The sequence below is a fragment of the Leptopilina heterotoma genome, unplaced genomic scaffold (genome assembly GCF_015476425.1).
Source record: "Leptopilina heterotoma isolate Lh14 unplaced genomic scaffold, ASM1547642v1 Lhet_7, whole genome shotgun sequence".
NCBI lineage: Eukaryota > Metazoa > Arthropoda > Insecta > Hymenoptera > Figitidae > Leptopilina > Leptopilina heterotoma.
In genome coordinates, this window is record NW_025111161.1 from 412,793 (window position 1) to 437,777 (window position 24,985).

The following is a 24,985-nucleotide window of genomic DNA, read 5'->3' on the forward strand; positions in this document are numbered from 1 at the left end:
ACAATTTCCCTGACAATTTACTGACATTAAAATTATTTTCCCTGACAAATTTATTTTTTACAGGAAAATATGAAAGTTTACAGAAAATGAGTAAAATTTATGAAATTTAATGCCAATAAGTCCAAAAAAGTTAATTTTTATTGGCTTTATTCGAAGATAAATTCAATCTTATAAAATTACGAAAAAAAAAAATTTTTTTTCTTAAAAATTCTAAGAATTAAGTAGTTTTTAAAAGTATTTTAATGTCATTTTTCGAAAACAATTAAATTTCTTAGAAGAGTTTTTGCATTATTTAAAAAAAACGAATTAATTTTTCGATGAATTTTAATAAAATATTTCCACACGATTTTTTTCTCTAAAATGTTAAAAATAATTCTAGAATGTTATTATTATTTGTATTCATTTTAATTTTCTGAAATATATAATTAAACGTTCTGAAAATACTAAATTTTTAAAATTTAGAAGCTAATTTTTGTTTTTAAATTTACGTTTAAAGATTTTTCATTAAAATTTATATATTTCGAAAATTTAAATAGAAAAAAGATTCAAAATTAATTTTTGAATTGTTTATAGTTATTTTTCGCACTAGAAAAATCGTAATGAGTTACATTTAAATTTTAATACTAAAAAATATGATATTTTGATGCAATATTTGGAAGGAAAAGGCGAGAAAAATTTGAAATTTTTTAAAATAAGTCGAAAAAAATCTCAATTTTCTAAATTTCCCTAAGAAAAAATTTTCTTCCCTGACATTTCCCTAAGTTTACTGAAAAAAAATTTTGTTTTATTTATTATTTATTTTAATTAGAAATTAACACGTTTTACTGCCATTTCCCTGACTTTACAATTATAATTCATGATCTGCATTCACAGAAAAGTCAAAGAATCAGATTAAAGAAATTTCTTTATATTTAAAAAAAAGTTTTCTTTATCTTTGATTTGTAATTTAAATTTTTTAAAATTTTGACTTTACATTTGTAATAATTGTTCCCAAAAACCCACAAATTTTCAAGTTGTAACCAACTATTTAAAATTTTTTTAAAATTATCCGCCATATTGTATCCGCCATTTTGAATTTTCAGAAACTGACTTCATATCTGTAATTAGATACTCAAAAAAGTGACAAAAAGGGGATAAACTCTTTTTTTGAAATTTTACAAGAGGAGACAAAAAGACGATTTTTTAAACAGCTTTAATTAAAAAGAACCAGGCTTTTTTTTATAATTACTAGCTTTTATGTTACATGAAAAAATGTTAAAATAGTTGTCCTAATGAGAGTGGGTTGGAGAGAATTCATATTGTAGTTGTCGCAGAGTTGAGCCCTTTTCGAAATTTATGAAATAAAGTGTTTTAGTATCATTAGCTATAATTAGCTATAATTTTAAAGCAATATTTTCGTATGAATTTTAAAACATTTTTTCCTAATTAACGTTAAACATAGTCAAAAGACAACTTCATGTTTATTAATTCTCACAGAGTTGAAATTTATTTCAAAGCAGAATGCTTTTTATCCCTTTTTGTTCACTGAAAATTCCTTGGATAAAGTTTTCCTTTTGACAAAAAATAAAAAAAAAAAATATCGAATATACAATGCAAAAAATACAAAAAAAGTGAAATTTGAAAAAGATAGTCTTTTACGAAATTCATATAATATTTTCACTAAAAAGTAGTACTAACTAAAAGGAAACAACTTTTATTTTGATTTTAAATTATTTTTTTATTGTTTCTAGAGAACTCCAAAGTCAGAGTTGTAACACTGATTTGGACTGACGCCAAATTTGTAACTTTTTCCTGTGGTCTCTATAGAGTGATTCCTGCAAATTTGAAATAAAGAAAATAAAATGTATTTATTTGTATAAATTAAATTTAAAAAATTTCCGTCAATTTTGAATCGAAAATTTGCAACAAATTAAAATAATGTTTTTAATAAACTAAAGTCCAAAGCAATATTGAGTCCAAATGTTGTGCTATTTGGATAAAATGAACCAAAAATACAATTTTACAGATATTTTTCGAGTTTATTTAATTTTACAACAAACATCTTCAATTCTTTTAATATCATCTAAGTGAAATTGGATAATTTTCAAGGCCTCAGCGTGCAAAAAGAAAAACAAGTAAATTTAGGTTATTAGCGAAAGTTTTTCGGGAAGAAAAGATTTTTGTGGTTTGTAAAAATAAAGAACTACCCTCCTGCTGAGCCAACACTTCTAACACATTTTCTTCAAGTATTTTTCTTCTTGCAGGAGTATCTATTGTATAGATCAAGAAGGGTATTTTCTTTATAGTAAGAAGAATGCTTTCATCTTTTCAGTTTATTCGAAAAAAAAACAAACATAAGTAACAATAGAATGGTTGTAAATATTATTTGATGATTTTTTCTTCAGACAAATGTAAAGAAATGAGATTAAAATAATTTATTAAGGTATAATAGTAAAAAAAAAAATGTAAAAAGGATTTGAATAATTGATAATGATAATATTCCCCTTTATTGTACGAGGACGAGGGATGATTTATCTTTTTAGGAAAATATATTTTACCAGATAGAGCTGGAACTTTTCGAGAAGAAGTACGTTTTAGTTTTGAGAACATTGGAATTAGTAAAAGGAGAAGAATAAATTACGTTAGAAAAAAACTTTAATTGAAAGTGTTTTTTTAGAGCAAGTGCAAGTGGTTTACTTCTTTGTTAATTTAGACAAAAATTTATATTATTATTAAATCGGTAAAACTAAAAATAAATTTTTAACAGATACAGGTTTCGGACTCATCTTCTAAAACCTACTGTCTGCAGATAGGTTGAAAATTTTAATTTATTCAACTAAATTCTATTTAATTTTCAGTAGGAAGAGTAATAAATTATTCAAACTTTAATGGAAATATAATAAAATCAAGAAAGTGATAATCGCGAAAAATTGAGAACAAAAGGAATGAATAAAAAATATATTTTGCAAAATTCGTTACTCTGTGTAAGGTTATAAAGTGAAATGTTTTACGTGGCTCTTATTATGACAACCTATTGACTCATTTGAGAGCTGAGAAGCAAAATCGAATCTTGATGCATCTGGGCTGCAAATTTGCCAAGAAAAATATAACCGGAGAGAAAAGTCTTTGAAAGTACAAACTCGTGTAAATATTATGAGACAGTGAAGAAGAGAAAGTTGACAATATTCAGAATTGCACTTTTGGTATAGGAGAAGATAAAAAGTTGAATCCTGAAACAACATTTTTATTTTCCCCCCTTTCTTTCTTGTTAATGTCGAGTCAATATTGGCCTTGATTCAATGATATATCAATCTATCTTCAACTAATAGTCGTGGCTTTTAAGAAAAGGACGACTAACAGTAAATATTATGGAGATTGATTTTTATGTCGTACCTTCTCATTTGATTCTATTTTGGTAAATTAGGATGATTAATTTAACTTTATTTGATTAATTAACATCCTTAAAATTAGGGTAGAGGGCCCCAAAATTGGTGTTTTTTTACAATGAATGAAATTTTAGTTCATTAAATTTTTTTATAACTATAAAACATGAAGATATCGATAACACCGAATCTTCGACTCGGAGTGATCGATTTCTTCATATTTTATAATAATTAAAGATGACCAAGTAATAAAATCATTATTTTATATTATAAGAATATTATACTTCTTCAAAATTCTTTTCATTATTTCAATTCAATTTTTATTTTCAAAAATTTTTAACTACAATTTTACTTTATATCTAATATTTTTAAGAATTTTCGAAAAAGTTCTTTGGCAATTTTCAAATCCATTTGTTTACAAAATTCAATTTCACGAAATTTCAATTATTCCTAAATTCTTTAATTAAATGCATATTAGAAAATAAAAACTTCAAATAATGTAAAAAAAAATTCAATTAAACTTTTTCAAAAAAAATTAATTTCAAAATTCAATTATTTCTAAAAATCTACGTTATAATGCTTTTAATATTCAATTATAATCTAAAATTTTAACTGAAATTCATTTTCATGAAATGAAAATCAATTTTTATTAGAAAATTCTACAAGAATTTAATTATTTAAATGCAAAAGTAAATAATTTATTGAATAATTGAATGTTTCTCAAAATTCAATTCTCATAAAGAATTTTAGTAACAAATTTTTAAATGATTGAATTCTTTTGTCGAATTTTAATAAAATTTGCATGAACATAATACTTTTTGAAGGAATTCAATTATAATTGTATGAAAAATAATTGAAACGCTGCGATGAGTTTAATGAGAATTTTCAATAAAAAAACTAAATAAATAAATAAATAAATTTTTTTTTCATTCGTTTACAATTCAATTTTACAAAATTTCAATTATTCGGAAATTCTTCAATTAAATATATATTAGTAAAAAAAACTTATAATTTAAAAAACATTCAATTAAACTTCTTTAAAAAAATTAATTCTACAGAATTGTTAGTTAAAAGTGTGAAAAATTCAAATTTTCAAAGTTTTTAATTTAAAACCTTTTCAAAATTCAATTATTTATAAAAATTCTTGATATAATGCTTTTAATGTTCAATTATTATCTAAAATTTTAACTGAAATTTATTTTTAAATCCATTTTTGAAAGAAAATTTTACGATAATTTAATTATTTAAATATAAAAATTAATAATTTATTTGTTTAAATAATTTATCTCCAAATTGAATTCTCATAAAGAATTTTATTAACAAATTTTTAAATAATTGAATTTCTTCGACGAATTTTAATATAATTTTCAAGAATAATAACATTTCTTGAGTAATTCATTTGAAATTGTATTAAAAATAATTGAAATTCTATGATGAGTTTTATTATTCATGAAAATAATTGAATCTTTGTAAAAAAATTTATTATTTATGAAAATAATTTAATGTTTACTTAGAATTTTATGAAAATATTTTTTATATAATTAAATTCTTTTCGATAGAATTCAAATATAAATTATTTTTAATAATTTTTGCAAAAGTTCCTTGAGAATGTTTCAAATTTGTTTATTTACAATTGAATTTTACGAAATTTCGATTATTCGGAAAATCTTGAATTAAATATTATATTAGAAAATAAAAACTAGAAATAATTTCAATAAAAATCCTATTAAACTTTTAAAAACAATTAATTATACAGAATTTTTTGTCAAAAATATGAAAAATTAAGAATTTTAATGATTAAAATTTTGTAAAATAATTAAATATCAGGGAAGAATTTTATTATTTATGAAAATAATTGAATTATTGCGAAAAATTTTATTAATTGTATTTAAAATAATTCATTTGTTTCTAACAATTTATAATTTTTTTTTTCAAATATTTTTAGTTTTAATTAATGAATTCTCGCGAAGAATTTTATTAAAATTTTAAAAAATTCTAATTACACTCTTTTAAAGAATTTTTTACTATTTTTTTTTAAATAATAGTTTCTTTAATAATTTCAATTGAAAATTTTGAAAGCAATTGAATTTTATAAAGAAGAATTTGATTAAAATTGTATTGAAAATAATTGAATTCTTGCGAAGAATTTTAATATTTATAAAAATAATTGAATTGTTTCGAAGAATTTATTAAAATTTTAGAAAATAAATGAATTTTATGTTAATATTTGAAAATTTAAATTCTTTTGAGGAATTCTATTGTAGGTGTTTTGAAAAGAATTGAATTCCTAAAAGAATTTTATTATTTATAAAAATAATTGAATCCCTGTAAAAATGTTATTATTCATGAAAATAATTGAATTATTCCGAAGAAATTTATAAAAAAAAATTGTAAATAATTGAATTCCTGTAAAAATTTGTATTATTTATGAAAATAATTGAATGTTTGCGTAGAATTTTATTCAAATTTTTTTTAATAATGGAATTCTTTTGGAAAATTTTATTGAAATAGTAGATATTGAAAATCATTGAATTTTAGAAAACTTTTGAAAATAATTGAAATTTTGACAAGAATTTGATTAAAATTTTGTAAAATAATTGAATATCAGAGAAGAATTTTATTATTTATAAAGAGAATTGAAATTTTGACGAGAATTTTTAAAAAGTTTTGAACACAATTGAACATAGTGACTATGTTACTAAGTTAGTAAGTTAGTAACTAACTTACTAACTTACTATTCTCCCTAGAGAAGCTAAATTCGTTGAATTTTTGCAAATCACTGACTTTGGTGTTTTATTTAAAGTAAAATTTCATTTATAGTTAAAAATAACACTAAAATAGATTATTTTAATCCTTTCTGGTGTTAATTTAGTCCTAGAGGGATTAAACTGTTACAGATTATTTTAATCTATTCTGGTGGATATTTTAACACCTCACATTTAATCTGTATCAAATTTTTCATTCAAATCACGAAGAAATAAAAAACGAAATATCATAGTAGTATGGCGATAAATAAATATCGTTAACCGTATTATTGTCCCAATCACATTGCGCGTCCATATAATCGTACTGATGTTGATAATATTGATTTTCAAATAATATTCAGCAAAGTAAATAGATGAATCAATTATTTAAACACTGTTGGTACTCACTACGATCATATAATATTCCACTTTATGCTCTTTCTGGACAAAGTCCAAGTGTCATTAAAAAGGCGTGTGTGACAATAAAATATTTCATATGTTTGTTCATTTTGGCTTAATTGTTGGAATATTGTATAATGGATAGAGAAATATAGAAATATTATAGTAAAATGTAATTATTTGAAGCGAATTCGAGTTTACAAGGGATAATTTAACATCGTGGGAATACTATGAAGCGTCAAATAACTTCTTAATTGGACAGCACTGACACAATGTCAAGTGAGCCAATAAAGATTGATCGGGTCAGCAAACGCTGTACTCTGTTTCAAATGCTTGTTTTGTAAAAATTGTTTTATTTCTGCTAGGTACATCGTACTGTAATTAAAAAAAGGACATGTCTATAGTGCAAGGCGTTAAATGCAGAAGCAATTTAATTAAATATTTCATAAATTCCTTTTCTTAGTTCGTTATTATAATATAAAATGGTAAAAGATGTGGTAATAACAATAGGTTAAAGTGTAGGTCTTTCAAGGCTCTGATTAAGGATTTGAAGTCAGTTTTCATAGATTCAAAATGGCAGATTTAATATGTCGGACATAAAGAATTGTAGGTTCATCAAATCATTGTCAAAAGGAGAAAAATTTTGTCTCGAGTTGTCATGAGAGAAAACTGAACAAGAATATCCGAGTATTTTTGAAGAAAATTAACGACGAGCAACACAAATGGAAGATCTTTAGAGATTTGAAGATCACAGTCTTGTTACTCGAGCGACAGTCTGGCTATGAAGTAATCCTGTAATTTGTGTTTATGGGATAGTAGAGCCAGACTGCAGCATTACAAGCTAAGACATTGGCCAATTGGAACGCCTCTCACACCTGGGTCACGTAATGTCATCCATGAATCCTTAATAGATCCATTGGAGATCCTAATCTCTTCTCTTCATACAAAGCTAATTTTCATGAAATAATTTGTCAAAGCTATTGATTAAATGGGTAAATGTTTTGAGAAAATAATAGTCAGTAAGACAAGCAGGCTCGAAGCGTCTACATCCTAGGATTTCGTGGCCTAAAAAATAAAATTATAATTAACCATTTTCATAGTAACGGTTGTAATGGTTACTATTTTCTTAGCAACGTTTGCTATGGTAATGGTTATGGCAAACGGTTGCTGTAGATCCACCATTTTTAATTTTTGATAACCGTTATTATTTTTCTCTTCAGCGACTCAAAAATAAATTTTTAAAGTTTTTTTTCACATTCTAATGAAAAAAGTATTGCGTTGGGAATAGAAAAAGTGTACGTAGAAATAAAGGGCGCGGAAAAAGGTGAAATAGGTAAAAGTGGAAATTGTGAGATAGAGATGGGAGTAGTGCGAGGAGCACGACCCGGTGGTAAGAAGTGTTAGTTGGAGGAAGAAAGAATATAATGTAAAGAGGAGAAAAGAACAGGGTTTGAAAAAAGGAGTGACAGAGGAAGAGAGCAGAGAAAAATAATGAATATAGGAAATGAGATGGTACCAAGGAGGTGGGAATTCGAAAGTGAGTAATGAAAAGAGGAAAGAGAAAAAGTTTTCATACATACAAAAAAGTGGATTGTAAAAAGTTAAAAATTAAAAGTAAATCTATTTTTCATTCTCTTTTGAACTGCGAAAAACTTATAGAGAGCAAATTCTAAAAAAAACTCAAGAACGAATCCGATTTTTTTCTATCTCTGCGTAAATTGAAAAATATGCAAAAAACGATGACAGTAAAAATTTTATTTCGAATACAAAATTTACGACAGTGTTGCTGTAACACACTTCAAGTGATTTTCAACCTCTCGTTGAGAAAATCTTGAGAGTGTAAAAAGTTGTTTCTACATGTAGATTAACAATGAGCTCAGAAATCTTAAAGTTTGTACAATTCGAAGAAACTTATTCACAAGAGAATTTACCGAAAACTTTCACTGAGGAAGAAAAAAAAATAAAACAAAACAAGCGAAATAAAACTAAATAATTAAATGAACAAACAAAATAGAACAAGAAAAAGTTAATCACAAAGAATTTAAAACGCAAAAAAATAAAAACAAGAAAACATGTTATGGAAAATTAAATAAATAGGCTGAAAATAAAAAATAAAAATACTTTAAATAGAGATAAATTTCTTTAATAGAAAATCTATTTATAAAATAATTTCCAAAGTTTCGTAACGCCTCAAGGCTGTGTAATAAATAATTTCAACCAATCTGGAAAGTGTCCATTTGATTGAAGGCTTTAATTAGAATTACTGTACAAGATGAGATCGATATTGCCTTTAATAAACGCTTCTGATGGGAGACAATTCCTTGAATAATCGATTAAAATTTGTTATTAATTATTTCCTGAACTACAGTTTATTATTTAAACCGCAGGATATGCAAACTAATGTAGAACTGTATTATAAACTTCAGATTTTGTACCCAAACTGTTTTTTATAACAAAATCTTCTATCTCTGAATACTTATTTTGTTATAACACTTCCAAAAATTTGTAATAAAAAAAAAACTATACCAATATTAGAAGTTTTCGAAACTTTTTGTCGTTTCTTAAAAAGTTTTAATTATCTTGAAAGATAGAAGGTGAAAAGTTGTATAGAACAGAAAAGACACGATGAATAATTGAATTTATATTTTTCAAATAAGAATCAATATTAAAAAATAATAATAAAGTGACCGAAAGTATAATGTAATTTAATAGAAGATTATAATAGAAGATAGAAATTAAAATTTTTGCGAAGAAAACTATTTTTCAATTTTTCAGATGAGAAATTTTTTCAATACTCTGTTGAAAAGTAAACATTATGCTGTGTATTAAATAAAGTGGGTAAACTTTTGTTTTGATATAATTAAATTTTTTTATATTGACGTATACAAAATGAAATTAAAATTCTCCTCAACATAGAATGATTATATAAATTTATATTTATTTACTGCTTTTTTAATAAAAAATTAATATTTAGAAATTTAATTTTTTTGAGACACTTTGAATACTACAGACTTTGCAGTCGATATTTAATTTTTAAAAAGTAGCAAAAAGCCACTTTCAGACTAAAAAAAAAGTAGTAAAAAAGTAGCTATCGAAAAATTAAACTTGACAAGCAAAAAGAAATCGATGTAGACACTTCAAAAAACTGACAAGAATACCATTCTATATTTTATTTTCCTGACATTTTCCGAATTTTCATTAAAAATTTCTAGTATTAGCGAATTTAAAGTAGTGGAAATTCTCAAAAAACAGAAATAATAGCTTTTAGTGGCTGAAATCTAAAAAAAAGTTCCCAAATAGTAGCATAACGTAAGAAAAGTAGTAAATAGTAGGTTTTAGTAAATGAGTGCGAAGTCCTATACTATGATTATAAATTGAAAGAGTATTCTTCTAATTTATCCATCGGTTCATTTGTTTGCAAAACTTGTAGTGAAAATTGGAACTATAAAATGGGTTTCGAACACTGTGAATTTGAGTAGATTGAAAGCTCGTTTTTAGTGGATAAAGTAGATGTTTTTGTTCAGCCGTTCAGAATAAGGTATAGACATTCAATTCTGTGACCCAGAAATCGACTGTCGGAGAGATTCTTCGGATTCTCGTTTTTCCAAATCAGCCGATGTGAGTAGCCTTCCTGTGACTTGGTGGTTTTCTAGGACGCCTCAACATATTCTCTTGTCAAGAAATTTCTATTCATGACACCACCAGCCACACCCGAACTCACAAGAATACTTCTTATATTATGCAACGAAACAAGGGTAAGGCGCCATTTCCCCAACACATTATCCTTCTCTATTTTAATTCATTGAAGGTAATAAAGTTTAGAAAAACTTAGATTTCCAAAAATTAAATATTTTAATTAAATTGAAATTTTTTATTTTTACTTTCTAAGATTTCACAGTAAATCGTGAGGTATTAAAAAGTGTTGCAGATTAAATTAATACCAAACAAGATTTAAATAATCAATTTTGGTGTTAGTTTTTACAATGAATGAAATTTTAGTTTCATAAATTTTTTTATAACTATAAAACATGAATATATCGATAACCCCGAGTCTTCGACTCGGAGTCTTCGACTTCTTCATATTTTATAATAATTAAAGATGACCAAGTAATAAAATCATTATTTTATATCATAAGAATATTATACTTCTTCAAAATTTCATTATTATTATTTTCATTATTTCAATTCAACTATTATTTTCAAAAATTTTAAACTACAACTTTACTTTATATCTATTATTTTTAATAATTTTGGAAAAAGTTCTTTTGCAATTTTCAAATCCATTTGTTTACAATATTCAATTTCACGAAATTTCAATTATTCCTAAATTCTCTAATTAAACGCATATTAGAAAATAAAAACTTCAAATAATATAAAAGAAAATTCAATTAAACTTTTTCAAAAAAATTAATTTCAAAATTCAATTATTTCTAAAAATTCACGCTATATTGCTTTTTAATATTCAATTATAATCTAAAATTTTAACTGAAATTCATTTTTAAAACCATTTTTATTAGTAAATTCTACGAGAATTTAATTATTTAAATGCAAAAGTAAATAGTTTATTGAATAATTGAATATTTCTGAAAATTCAATTCACATAAAGAATTTTAGTAACAAATTTTTAAATAATTGAATTCTTTTGTCGAATTTTATTAAAACTTGCATGAACATAATTACTTTTTTCAAGGAATTCCAATTATTATTGCATGAAAAATAATTGAAACGCTGCAATGAGTTTTATGAGAATTTTCAAATTCATTCATTTATAATTTAATTTTACAAAATTGCAATTATTAGGAAATTCTGGAATTAAATATATATTGAAAAATAAAAATTTGAAATAATTTCAATAAAAATCCTATTAAACTTTTAAAAAGAATTAATTCTACAGAATTGTTTGTCAAACATATGAAAAATTAAGAATTTCAATGATTTTAGTTTGAAACTTTTTCAAAAATTTAATTATTTTTAAAAATCCACGTTATAATGCTTTTAATATTTAATTATAATCTAAAATTTTAACTGTAATTCATTTTTAAAACCATTTTTATTAGTAAATTCTACGAGAATTCAATTATTTAAATAGAAAAATAAATAATTTATTAATTTTATGTTTCTTGAAATTAAATTCTCATAAAAAATGTTATTAACACATTTTTTAAATCATTAAATTCTTTGGACAAATGTTAATAAAATGTTTAACAATAATTACATTTTTCGAGGAAGTTGATTAAAATTGCATTAAAAATAATTGAAATTCTGTAATGAGTTTTTTTATTCATGAAAATAATTGAATAGTTGCTAATAATTTTATTAAAATTTTCAAAAATAATTGAATTCCTGAGAAGAATTTCATTATTTATGAAAATAATTGAATTATTGCGAAAAATTTTATTAATTGTATTTAAAATAATTCATTTCTTTCTAACAATTTATAATTTTTCTTATCAAATATTTTCAATTTTAAAATTGATATATTAAAAATCATCGATTATTGCAAAGAATTTCATCAAAAAATTTAATAATAATAGAATTTCTTTCAAAGAATTTTATTATTTAGAAAAATAACTGAATTCTCGCGAAGAATTTTATTAAAATTTTTAAAAATTCTAATTAAATTCTTTTGAAGAATTTCTTTGAATATTTTTTAAACTAATCGAGTTTCTTTAATTATTTTAATTAAAAATTTTGAAAGCAATTTAATTTTATAAAGAAGAATTTTATTAAAATTTTATTGAAAATAATTGAATTCTTGTGAAGAATTTTACTATTTATAGAAATAATTGAATTGTTCCGAGGAATTTATTAAAATTTTAGAAAATAAATTAATTTTATGTTAGTATTTGAAAATTTAAATTCTTTCTAGGAATTCCATTATTCCATTTTTATTAGTAAATTCTACGAGAATTCAATTATTTAACTACAAAAATAAATAATTCATTAATTTCATGTTTCTTGAAATTTAATTCTCATAAAAAATGTTATCAACAAAATTTTTAAATCATTAATTTCTTTGGACAAATGTTAATAAAATGTTTAACAATAATTACATTTTTCGAGGAAGTTGATTAAAATTGCATTAAAAATAATTGAAATTCTGTAATGAGTTTTTTTATTCATGAAAATAATTGAATAGTTGCTAATAATTTTATTAAAATTTTCAAAAATAATTGAATTCCTGAGAAGAATTTCATTATTTATGAAAATAATTGAATTATTGCGAAAAATTTTATTAATTGTATTTAAAATAATTCATTTCTTTCTAACAATTTATAATTTTTCTTATCAAATATTTTCAATTTTAAAATTGATATATTAAAAATCATCGATTATTGCAAAGAATTTCATCAAAAAATTTAATAATAATAGAATTTCTTTCAAAGAATTTTATTATTTAGAAAAATAACTGAATTCTCGCGAAGAATTTTATTAAAATTTTTAAAAATTCTAATTAAATTCTTTTGAAGAATTTCTTTGAATATTTTTTAAACTAATCGAGTTTCTTTAATTATTTTAATTAAAAATTTTGAAAGCAATTTAATTTTATAAAGAAGAATTTTATTAAAATTTTATTGAAAATAATTGAATTATTGCGAAGAAATTTATAAAAAAATTTGTAAATAATTGAATTGATGTAAAAATTTGTATTATTTATGAAAATAATTGAATGTTTGCGTAGAATTTTATTCAAATTTTTTTTAATAATGGAATTCTTCTGGAAAATTTTATTGAAATAGTAGATATTGAAAATGATTGAATTTTAGAAAACTTTTGAAAATAATTAAAATTTTGACAAGAATTTGATTAAAATTTTGTAAAATAATTGAATATCAGAAAAGAATTTCATTATTTATAAAGAGAATTAAAATTTTGACGAGAATTTTTAGAAATTTTTTAACACAATTGAATGTAGTAACTATGTTTCGAAGTTAGTAAGTTAGTAACTAAGTTAGTAACTAACTTACTAACTTACTTTCTCCCTGGAGAAGCTAAATTCGTTGAATTTTTACAAATCCTTGACTTTCGTGTTTTATTTAAAGTAAAATTTCATTCATAGTTAAAAATAACACCAAAATAGATTATTTTAATCCTTTTTGGTGTTAATTTAATCCTAGAGGGATTAAACTGTTGCAGATTATTTTAATCCATTCTGGTGTTATTTTAACATCTCACGTTTTACTGTGTATTTAAATCACATCACAGAGATTCTAAATATTCAAAAACGTGACCAAAAGTCGAAAAAAATTTTTGTTTTTAGGGACTTTTTACCACTTTGCATTCTGGAAAAAAATCGTCTTTGGACCAAAAAACGATTCTGGAAAAAAAGTGGAAAAGTATGAGCAACAGCTAGACTAAATTTTTACGACATATTTTACAAGCAATTTGAGAAGTTAATCTACATTAAAATTAGAAAATTCTGTCTGAATTCCATTACATCAATTATAATCGAAATTCTAACAAAAATTTTGTTGGAATTCCACAACAGAAATTACTATCGGAATTTCAATAAAATATCCAGGTTGCACACATACTGGGAAATCTTTTCTAGTGCTGGAATAAAATAATAATGTGAAAATATAAAAGATCAGAAAGAGAGAGAGTGAGTGGAGAAAAATAATAAAATCCAATCGTTGTAACGAAACTATTTTTTTCAAGTTATGGTATACTGTTTTTATAGCGCTTGTCATGTAGGACGTGTCAAGTTTTTTAGAGAATAAGAAGTTTTTTCCCTACTCAATACTCTTTATCGTTTCCACTATGGCCAACGTCTAGAAATGAGAAACTTTGAGCAGGGTGCTTCCTTTATAGTCTCGTTCTATAACCCCCGTGAGCGAAATCATCTTTGATATGAATCCCCTAACAGGCAAGATAGTTCTACTTCATTTCGCCGAAACTTTCATGGTTACAAGACAACCAACTAGATGAACGACTCAGCTTCTGAAATTGAACTCATTTCATCAAATCTCAAACACACTTTTTTGTGTTCTATATTCTTCGTTTTTTCCTTTTTATTTTCTACGGCAAAAAAAAAAAATTTTTACAATTTAAAAAATTACTTTTATACAATTGTAAATATACTGTATAAAGTAGTTATAAATTTAGACGTAAACGTAACTTATTCCTGATTCCACATTTCGCATTCTACATTCCGAATTCCAGATTCCACATTCAGGATTTCACTTTTAACATTTCGATTGTGGAATTGGAATAGTAGAATGTAGAATGTGAAATGTGGAATCAGGAATGTAAAAAGTGGAATCCGGAATAAGTTACGTAATCGACCCCTAGGGTACTACAAAAAAACTGACATTGATAATGATTTGCAATTATTTTTTGCTTTCTTTCAGCAAGTAATATTGACGTCTATCTTTAGAGGCCAGATAACCCTGATCCCTTTTTCTGGAACGGCTAAAAAGATTCGGTCGATGCTATACGTGTATATGAAGGCTCCATGATAAAGGAAATGGAGAATTTTTATGTTCAAAAAGATGACAGTCCTCGGGTTGAGAAAATCATTTCTTGTCTTTTTCTCATTACAGTGTTTTATGCCTTGTAACAAAAAAGAAAGATCCAACATTATTTGACGGAAAAGAATTTCAAGTAAAAAAAAAGTCAAAGATTTACTTTGTCTTTTAGGGAAAATTCCCTGTTTTTGTTGCGAGAAAAGCTGCACAATTTTTTTTTTTCAAATTATTGCCAATCATAGTTTACAATTTATTACATTAAACTCTTGTAATTCTTGAAATTAATTACGGAACTCGACAGCGGAAGAGAAGCTCTTTAATAAATAATTATCGACATTTTCAAGCAAGCTGAATGTCTGTCGCGTTTATTATGATATCAAAATCAATGTTCACGAAGAATTCAATGCCACCAGACTGTTATTGTTCTCCAAAAAAAAAAAAAATTATTTATATTTCTCTTTAGTTCTTGACCCACTTTGAACTATAAATCACATTTTTGAGAAAGTAAATAAACTTGTTTAAATCGACAATATTCCTCTTTTAAACAATATTTCGTTCTTATTTTTCGCATTAATTTTTTATCTATGCAAAGAGAATAAAAACTTTCTTTTGAGATGAAGCTTTTTAGAGATGACAATAAGAAAAAGTGTCGACCTCTCCAAGTGTATTGTATTTCAGATTTCTATGGACGAAGAAATAAATTTTTGAAGATATGTCACTGACAATGAGTACTATTTCTAAAAAAAATTTTTTGTTTTGCTTTAATGGATACAAAAACAAAAATGAAGCAAAGAATTCTGACAATGTGAAAAAAGAATTGTTGTTGCTTGGTGTGAGTTGGCAGAAACGAAGAGTAACTGGATGACCAGAGACATTCATCAGCGTGCAACATCGGCTGGATAACATTTCTCATTGTTGTATTTGTGACAATAGCTTTAGAAGCATATTGCCATGAATCATAACTGGAAAAAAAAGTCATTTCAAGATTTCTAGCCTGCAAATTTCCACGCATAAATATTGATATTCGGTAGTTAAAAATGTTTTTATTACAATAATCTTATTTTTATAGTTCATAAAGTAGCTCATCCCTTTATTTTACAACATTCGTACATAGCTGCTCGTCGTTTCACCAATTCATGAGGCGAATAACCATTCAATGCGGATGTAAAACAGCGACTAACTTTTATGAATAGTTATTTTCAACGTTTTTAAGGACGCACAGATTTACCTCCTTTATGAAAGCAACATGCTTTTTTATAAAAAACATTCGTATATTCTAGCTTTAAGATTTTTCAAAAGAGAATTAACTCTGCAATTAAGTGAAAATTTTTCTAGAGAAACACGAGCGCTATATTAGTATTTGTTCTTCTAATTATTCGTTAATTCTACGAGAAATTAAGAAAATATCTTTCTCTTCGAAAAGGGTTTCTTTTTAGAGTATAAAAATACTGAATAGTTGGATATTTTCAGACGTTTGCAAGAACTTGCAAAATTCGATCTTTAACGGAAGTTACGGGCAAAATTCGACCTACCACCATCAACACTTTCCCATATATTTATGTTTCGGTTCAAGTACCTAATTGCTAAATGTGCATATTTCCCGTATTAGGCATTAGTAGGTAGGTAAATGTGTATATACATAGAATTTATATATATTTTGGTTCTATGCACTTTAAGCTAATGTATTCACACTTACTACGTCGATCTGGTGCAAATTTATAAATAGTCGTAAATACAAATTTATTATCAAAACACAAAATAATATTTAATATTTTCTGTATATTCAGTAATTTTTTTTTCATTTTAAAATCTTCACTTAAAATCTTAAATCTTAAATCTTAATTAAATCTTAATTCTTAAATCTTCACACTATTCAACTATTATATAAAAAGCAAACTAAATGATATTAGTTATACTTAATGTTATAAGTTATTATAATAACTGAGACTAGCAATCTTGCAAAGCATCTTACATTTTCAAAAACTGACAGCGGATTCGTAATCGCAACTTATGTAAGTTACGATTACGAATCCGTTGTCAGTTTTTGAAAATTCAAGATGGCGGATCCAATATGGCGGACGAAGAAAATTTTAATGTATTCGGATTGTCTTGAAATTTGTTACTCAGGGTTTTTTGAAATCTATTATTTTTTGCATTTTCTTAAAAATATGTTTTCAGAAGTGTGTCAGTTAGCTTATAAATTGATCCGGTGAAAAATAAATGCTATTCGAACTTTATTAATAAAAAATTCTTAAGAAACGAATTTTTTCGTGTTACAACTATTATATATATTGACCTTAAAGGTCGTGCCAAGTTAATTAAGCTTGGAAATTTTGTGAAAATGATAAATATTAAAAATCATTGAATTGCGAGAAGTTTTTAAAAATAATTAAATTTTACAAAGAATTCTATTAAATTTTTTGCCAATAATTGAATGTCTGTGTATTTTATAAAAATTTTTTTTGAAAATAATTCAATATTCCTAAAAAGCATTTTATTATTTATGAAAATAATTGAATTCTTGCAAACGATTTTATTAGAATTATTTAAAATAATTGAATTTTCAGGAAAAAATTTATTACTTTTAAAAATAATTGAATTCACGTAATGGATATATTGCTAATTTGGAAAATAATTGAATTTAAAAAAAAAATTTAATTAAAGTGCCTCAAAAATGATTGAATTTTCGGGAATAATTTTGTTATTTATCTTTAGTAATTTGAATTCTTTCAAAGAATTATTTATGTAAAGAATTTAATTCTTTGGAAGAATTATTTATGTAAAGAATTGAATTCTTTGGAAGAAGTTTATTAAAATCTAAAAGAATAATTGAATTATTTCAAAAAATTTAATTAAAATTGTATTTAAAATAGGTAATTGATTTCTTTCGAACAATTTTATTTAAATATTTGAAGATAATTAAATTTCTGTGAAAATTTTTAAATTTTTGTAAATAATTGAATTCTTTCAAAGAATTTAAAAAAAAATATTTTTTTAAATAATTGATTTTTTCGAGGAATAAAATGAAATTTTTAAAAATAAATACATTTTTTAACCAATTCCTGTAAAATTAAATTTAAATTAGTTAAAAATCCTGCGTAGAATTTTATAATTTATGAAAATAATTAAATAGTTGCGAAGAAATTTATTAAAATTTTCAATTAAATAATTAAATTCCTAAGAAGAATTTTATTATTTATGAAAATAATCGAATTATTGCAAATAATTTTGTTAAAATATTTAAATAGAATTGAATTTTTGGAAAGAATTTTATTAAAATCTAAAAGAATAATTGAATTATTTCAAGAAAATGTAATTAAAATTGTATTTAAAATAATTTAATTTCTTTCTAACAATTTCATTGAAATATTTAAACATAATTGAATTTTTATGAAAAAGTCTAATATTTTTGTAAAAAATTGAATTTTTCCAAAAAGTTTTTAAAAAACATTTTTTTTTTCGAAGAATTGAAATTAAATTTTTAAGAATAATTACAATTTTTGAGCAATTCCTGTAAAATTATATTAAAAATAATTGAAATCCTGCGATGAATTTTATTTATGAAAATAATTGAATTGTTGCTAAGAATTTCATTTTAAAAAATAATTTAATACCGAGAAGAATTTAATTATTTTTGAAAATAATTGAATTATTGCGAAAAATTTTATTAAAATATTTAAATAGAATTGAATTTTTGGCGAAAAATTTTATTAAAATTTTAAAGAATAATTGAAATATTTCAAGAAAATTTAATTAAAATTGTATTTAAAATAATTTCATTTCTTTCTAACAATTTCATTGAAATATTTGAAAATAATTGAATTCCTATGAAAAATTCTAATATTTTTTAAAATAATTGAATTCTTCCAAAGAAATTTAAAAAAAAAAATAATTGAATAGCTGCAAAAAAATTTATTTCTAAAAATAATTGAATTCTTGAGAAGAATTTAATTATTTTTGAAAATAATTGAATTAATAGGAAAAATTTTATTAAAATGTTTAAAAAGAATTGAATTTCAGATAGGAATTTTAGTATTTATAAAAATAATTGAATTCTTCATAAGAATTATATAAACATTGTTTTAAATAATTAGTTTTTTCGAACTATAATAAATACTATGAAAATTTTATTTTAAATAATTGAATTTTTATGGAAAACCGTATTTATAAAAATAATTGAATTTCTCGATTAATTAATTTCAAGTAGTATTAAAAATAATTAAAATTCTTCTTTGAAAAGTTTGATTATTTATGAAAATAATTGAATTTTGTAGGAATTTTATCAATTTTTTTGTAAAAATAATTGAATTGTTTTGCAAAAGTTTGTGAAAATACTAGATTTTGAAAATAATTGAATTTCGAATATTTTTTGAAAATAATTGAATCTATCTTTTGAAAGAATTTGATTATAATTTTTGAAAATAGTTTTTTTATTTCTAGTATTAACGAATTTAAAGTAGTGGAAATTCTAAAAAAAAAAGAAATAGTAGCTTTTAGTGGCTGAAATCTAAAAAAAAGTACCCAAATAGTAGAAAAATGTAAAAAAAAATTGGTAAATAGTAGGATTTAGTAGATGAGTACGAAGCCAGCCATGGTTTCCTAAATTGTGACTACGGTCAAAATATATAAATTTTCAGGTTTTTTAAATATTTTTATCTTTCGTCATGGTGTCCTAAATTGTGACCATGGTAAGAAATGTAAATTTTCTGGTTCTTAAATATTTTTATCGTTCGTCATGGTGTCCTAAATTGTGACAATGGTCAAAATATATAAATTTTCAGATTTAAACTAGTCTTCCCGTTGGCCATGGTTTGCTATATTTTCGAACATGGTCAAAATATGGTTATTTTTAAGGATTTAAAATATTTTTTTTCGTTGGAAATGGTTCACTAGTTTTTGACCATAGTCAAAATATGATAATTTTAAGGTTTTAAAAAAACTATATTTAATGGTTTTATATATGATATATTATATTTTATGCTTCACTTATAGTTAAGTAGTGATAAATATTATTTTATAGAATAGGAAAAGCCCATAAGTGATAGTGTTTTAGTTGTTTGTCAATGTTTCAAAGTACGGCTCGGAACTTGTTTACTTTGGCTAAAGTCTTCAACCATAGTTATCTTTAATTTTCCATTTTTCCGTTTCCACGCGGGAAATTAATGAAATAATAATAACCACTCACTTTAATCGATCATTCACTAAAATTGTAAGACACTTGTACTTGTAACCTACTTTCCATTACAAAAGAGACTAAGTACCTAAGTTGAAACAATTATGGCCAATTTTCTAATAATTGTAATTGTCTAATCAAGAATTCTTCATTTAATAACATAATGTGAAACACTAGAAAGCTAAAAGTATTATATAACCAAATACATTAAGAGTAACTTGAGTTCATTTTACTCAAATGATCAAACTTTATATATATACACATAGAAAGCAAATATGCGTTAATTGACAAAATTGCTTAACTAATTTGCAAGAGAAGGCTTCCCTTGTAGTTTGCATGTAAATCGTCAATTACTAGAGAGTGCTAAACTCAAGCCTGGAACAAAACTGCCTTTAACGGTGAATATACACACACCAAGAGCCATTTTCAGAATTCGTCTTTCAGATATTTTGAATCCAGGGCTTTGTTTGTCCAGTGGCATTGTCTATTTTCAGATTGTGTTCGGTCAGAAGTAGAAATAAATAAAGTTTGAATGCAAGAAAAAGCAGCTCTAAGGCAAGAAAAGCTTGAAAATGCTCCGAAATGCTCTGACCTATTTCCTGAATATATTCATCTAAAAACTTTAAGTGCAATATTTTATGCAAATTTTCCAGCAATTCCATCGATTAAGAGGAGAACTCAAGATACAATATGCTTATAATCCAAGACTCAAGGTTATTAAAATATCTTTGAAAATATTGAAACTAATATTTTTATTCGACAATATTTTAAATATTTTTTATTATTTTACGTATAACAAATGTCATAGATAGTAAAATATTCGAGTCATTAAAATTTGGAATATTTTAGTTTTTAAAGACGTTGAAAACTTGGAAGGTAAGGAAATTTTTTATTTTGTAATTGAAACCCACCACTTCCGTTTACCCTAACGATCATCTCGTTTAGTATAATGATCTTTCTGGAAAAGTTTTTTGTTATATTTTTACGCCACAATGCAACCTTTCAATGATGAATGTCTCATTAAACTTTTCCATTCATGGAACTTTTAAATTGACACTTTTTATTTCTCTTTCAAACCTTTCGTTGCTATTTAGAATATTGCATAATAAGAGATTTTCCATATTCTCAGAAATCTTTTCACTTTCTTGACCGCAGAAATAAAATTGAAACGAAACAATTATTTAAAGACGACAATTAAAAATTATCTTTCTTATAAAATATTTACCAACTTTGAATTTAAAGTTCTATGCATATCAGAAAGTTATGTATAATGTTTGAAAGAAAAAGTTGAAAAACGGAACAATTTTTCAAAGCTCAAACGTAAAGTTCTCTTCTGGGCATATAGTTATGTTTTCTCACTTGAAAATAGAAATACGAATAAGAGTTTGAAATAAAATAAAGGAATACAACAGATGATAGGTAAGTTGTTAGGCGAGTAAAAAAATACTTTTTTTTTTTCCCGGTGCAGACAAAACAAAAGGAGAATTGAATCTCAAATCACTGCTTACTCAGGCATCAGATGTAAAAGTAGAGAGGTAACTTAAATCCAAAATCCGTAAATTGCATTTCCTAGTAAGCTGCCGATAGTGAAGAAAAGAAGTATAAGAAGATTTCTTTTTATCATCGCCAATGGAGCGGTCAACCGAGCCCAAATAAATGTTTTCTTAGCTTTAAAATATCGATTGCACTTGCAATCATACGATCCTTAATCTTTTTTCAATGTCACACGGAATTTCAAGATTCTTTTCTCGCGTCCAAATCGGGGTCGCTCTAATTCAATATTTTTATTTTTGACTATACATTCAATAAAGAATGAAATGTAAATTATTTGCTATTTTTGTAACAACCAAAATGAATTTTATATAAATCTTCTCACAGATGGTAAAAATATATTTTCGATTTTTGGAAGATGTTTTTTTAAGGTGAAAAACAGTATCTTTCATTTTTTAAAACCATAAAAATATCAAATTTTGCCAAAGAGGTAATTTAGTCATAGTTAACTGATTATTATGATACTTATCTTTAAGAAAATCATTGTCATTTAAATTTTCAAGAAATTTTATAAGTTCTTGATTGTAATTTAAATAAAACTTGTTTCGTTAAAAATTTAAAATTTCTTCACAAGTACGTCGTGTCGGTTAAAAAGTATAAATCATAAGCTTTAGTAATGAAGTCTGATTTTTTCGTACTTGTAGTTTGTAATTTTATTTATTTATTTAAATTTTTTTTTGTAATTATTTAAATTCTCGAAACTTGATTAATGCGGAGAGAGTGAATATAAATTAAAAATATTAGTATAAAACTATAAATAACAACACAATATTAGTTTAGACGTTATTCTGCGCAATATTCGTGAGAAGTTTCATTGTCTATGATAAAAGCTGACTTGTTCTATTTAATTATTTACTCCCACGAATCACAATTTCCATTAACCAAATCATTTTAAATATTAATATTTTATTATTCTTCTATCTCATTAAGTTATGAAGTAATCAATAATGTTTGTCTGACGTAAGCAGACTTTTACAAATAGTCCATCAATTGTTTTGATGTTTAACAAAAAGTCTGACATATCTAGGCCTGTCCTGAAGCTAAATCTAAATTCTCCAAAAAACTCTTTTCGATATTCTACATCTTTTCTGCCATCTTTTCCTATTTCTCGTGATTGAAATTTTTTTTCCTTCTTTTAGCCACAAAAGAAAACTATTTTTTAATTTAAAAAATTTTTTTTTTTAAAAAGGTTGTTTCATTTTTGTAATGAATGCGAATGATTTTAACTTCAAGGACTTTGTTAGAACCTGCACCAGGAGGAGGAGACCGTCTTCAACCCTAAATTGTTCCAAAACCACCTTTGGGATTCAAGAATTGATCGATGTGCTACTGGAAGCTGTTCTCAAGTCAATCCAAAGATTCCCGAAGATATTCAGATTTGTACGTCTCAGTTCCGGATCATTCGAGGATGTTGCTGGAATTCCGATAAAATTTAAATGACCAAAGTCTAACCACAAAGTTAGTAACCAATACAGCACCCGAAACTTGCAGCAATATAAAATTTCAAGAAAATGCAATAAATACTTTTCGAGATCCTTAATAGAATCCTTAATAGAAAAACAGAATTTTTTTTGGCTGGAGTTTGAGAGTGACGGTCGCTATTGGCTGAAATAATTAAAATTTTTGTGCGCGCGAAGTTTTGAGGTTCTAATTTATTCCACGTGGTCAAGTGCGAGTATTATACATGATACATGATGAATATTACAGAGTATTACAGATTACAAAGTGAAGAACACGTGTTTTTTTTCTCTTAAATATTCTTCATCATTCTTAATAATATTCTTAATATATGCGATGATAAAAAGTGAAAAGTGACAAAACAATAAAAAAATATATATAAAATATCATAAGTGATCAGAAGTGAAAAAAGTTTTGTGATTAAAATAAGGATAAGGAGGATATACGTAAGTTTTTAAAAATTATGTAAAATACTACTTTTTAGTGATGAAAATAATTTCTTCTTTTTGTAAGTAATTGCAATTAAAAAATAAACATCTTTTCCGTCTAAGTCACTAAAACATAATATATTTTTTCATCAATTAAACTTATAAAAATTAAACTTTTAATAAAGAAATTTAAGTAACTTTCTAGAATCAGTTAAAAAATTCTTGAATTTGCCTTGTTTAATTAAAATATTAAAATTAATATAATTTCTGAAATACTTTACATGTTTTCATATTTTTTTTAACGAATCTTAAACAAGCACCCAGGTTTTATTTTAAAAAGATTTATGTTGTTTTTTTAAAAGAATATTTAGGTATAAAATTAAACTCTGAAAGTTAATAAGGGGTCGTCCATAAATTACGTAAGACATTTTGGGGGGAGGGGTGGGTCTGCTAAATCTTACGAACCGTAGAAAAAATGGCGCTAATGTATGTAAAAAATCTTACGAAGGGGGGTGGGTGGTCAAATTTCCCAAAAAAGTGACTTACGTAATTTATGGACGACCCCTAAACAGGTGCTATAATAATTGGATTACAGTTTTAGGATCTGTAACTTTTAGAATTAAATTTTAATGGTAAATATTCTTTTTTTTAAACCAAAAACATTAATATTTTAAAAATAAACTGGATGCTTATTTCAGCTTTATCCAAAGAATATTAAAACATGTAAAGTATTTTCGAAATTATATTAATTTGACTAATAAATATTATAGTAATAAATCATTTATCACAGAATAATTTAATCCCAACGGAAACATCTTTGATGTTTATAATATAATCGAAGTAAAAAAAAATAAAAGTTATAATAAACTGATGAAAAAAATATGTAGTGTTTTTACTTTGTAATTAGCATATAGAACACAATTAGTGACATAATCTTGCATAATTATTATGTTCTTAAATTAACGTTTTCTTTTGTCTCAAATTCAGTAGGAGTCATATTTTGTCGAATAAATATTATTATTTAGTATATAATAATATATTTTATTAATATATTTAATTATTTCTACGAAACATAACGTTTTATGCGTCAAACTTTTAAAATTTTAGCAAATTTTAGTAAGTGTCTCACAACTGGACACAGTTTTTTTTGTTCAAAAAGAAAATAATTTAATACTCAAGCTAGATCACTTTGATTTTTGTCGATCGGACAAATATTCTTTTTGCTATCGCTGGCACGTGTGAAAATGAAAATTCAAGAAAACGCGCTTTAAAGTTTTCGGTCCAAAAAATATAAGTTTTTGGATACTTACACTAATTAAATGTTAATCAGCTATTCCTGGTCCATACAGCAATCCTTTTTCTTCCTCGAAGAACTCATTTTGGCAGAGGCTTTCTGATAGTC

At 24.2% G+C, this 24,985-nt stretch overlaps 1 protein-coding gene across 5 annotated transcripts in view; it reads right to left on the minus strand.

Moving 5' to 3' along the window:
* Positions 1 to 24,985, minus strand: part of LOC122510525 (synaptotagmin-7) — a 405,459-nt gene that overhangs the window by 177,500 nt on the left and 202,974 nt on the right. The gene's annotated exons all lie outside the window — the stretch shown is intronic.